The sequence below is a fragment of the Penaeus monodon genome, chromosome 25 (genome assembly GCF_015228065.2).
Source record: "Penaeus monodon isolate SGIC_2016 chromosome 25, NSTDA_Pmon_1, whole genome shotgun sequence".
In the NCBI taxonomy this organism is placed as follows: Eukaryota; Metazoa; Arthropoda; class Malacostraca; order Decapoda; family Penaeidae; genus Penaeus; species Penaeus monodon.
This window is the reverse complement of record NC_051410.1, coordinates 36577264-36578975: the sequence shown is the minus strand read 5'-3', so window position 1 is coordinate 36578975 and position 1712 is coordinate 36577264.

Genomic DNA, 1712 nt, shown 5'->3' with positions numbered 1-1712 from the left:
TTCTTCATAAAACAAAATGGACCAACAGAAAAGATCATTGTAATGTAGTTATATGCTTATGTTATTTCTAATGTCACAGAAAAACAAATATTTGTTAATTATGTATTGCATGCAAATTATTTGCATAATGAGGTTATACAACTTGAACGATAGAAGGGTTTATTGGTTCTGTTTATTGGTCTATCCCACCTTTATTGAATTTAAAGTACAGTATTTAAAATGTATAGTGATTCTGCAGCTGAGCTTTTACATTCACTGTTTATAGAGATTCATTTAAAAAATAAGGTATTTATTTTTTACATTTCCTGTCTCAATTCATTATAACATTCAGATTTCACCCATTCCCAAAAGAGGGATTTCTGATCTCTTATTCATTTTCATGACCCCTGATTTGCTTTGTAAAAGCATGTAAAATATGACTGTAAATAGAGATTTAAGAGTTCCAGATTTTTATGTAAAATCATGTACTCATGATCATGGTCAGTGTTTTTTCACATGTCATTTTCAAACCTTCCTTTTTAAACCAGATTCTTAGTCATCGTTTGAGGATATGTAACCTTTAAAGAGGCTACTTATGCAGTCTGATCTCTTTAAGATTCTTGTCTTCAATTGGTCAATACTTGATGTTCCTCAAACAGTTGCCAAGAATTTGGTCTCTCTATGTGACTGCTAATTCTGCATTTGTACATGTAATCCTTTGAAGATGCAATTAACATATTGGTTACTTGAATTTTTCATGAACCATTTAAAGAGAAAGGTTAGAATTACCAGTCATATGAACTTTATTCACACAAAATATATTTTAGTGTAGGGTCAGGGAGACATCAATGTATATAATACAAGAGCCGAAATACAGTTAGCACAATTTCTCATGTGAACTGCAGTTTGGCACAGATTATGGATGGATCCCACAAGGTGCATTTTCTCATCTTTGCACACAGAAAATAACCTTCTTTGGGAACCATAGAATAATGCTGGAAAATTGTGGACCTCCTGGCTACTTTGAGAGGCATATTCTACCTATTACTAGTCTCCGCAGTTTCTGTATTTTGTTCTGCAGTGGTTTACGAATGTCCTGTTACCCTGGATGTCATATTTTATGTATGATGAAGCAGGAGGTGGCAAATTTAGTTTTTCTTTGACAATGACTGAAGTTAATGTTCACAAGTTGCCTGTTGCTTAGTTATTTTAATACATTTATTTTCATATTTTGAAATTGAGAATAATGTTATGATGGAAGATCTGATATTATGCATTTAATACCAAACAGAACATTGTACATAAATGTTCCCTTGTGTTTTATAGATCATAGCCACAAGAGATGGGATTCTTTGGGTACAATTATCACTATGTAAAAAAAAGGAATAAAAAAATAATAATTTTAATTAAATGAATGATTACATAAATTAAAATGTGAAAATGCATAGAGTTTATTTATGGAAATCTATCTTTTAACTAGCTTAGAATATCTAATTAAAAGATTTGTTTTCATTTAATTTTCTGAAACCTGTTACATGACTGAACGATGGTTTCAAATTCATGTAGTTAGTTTCAGTGCTTATCCTTTTTTTAAAAATGAAAAATAAAGTGTTTGTTATAGCAAAGTGAACCCATTCTCTTGTGGATGTGATCATGTTAGATAGATATATTAGAGAAGACCTATTAAAGTGTATGGATAGTTTATTTGATGTTTTGTATTTCCTTTGTCTCAG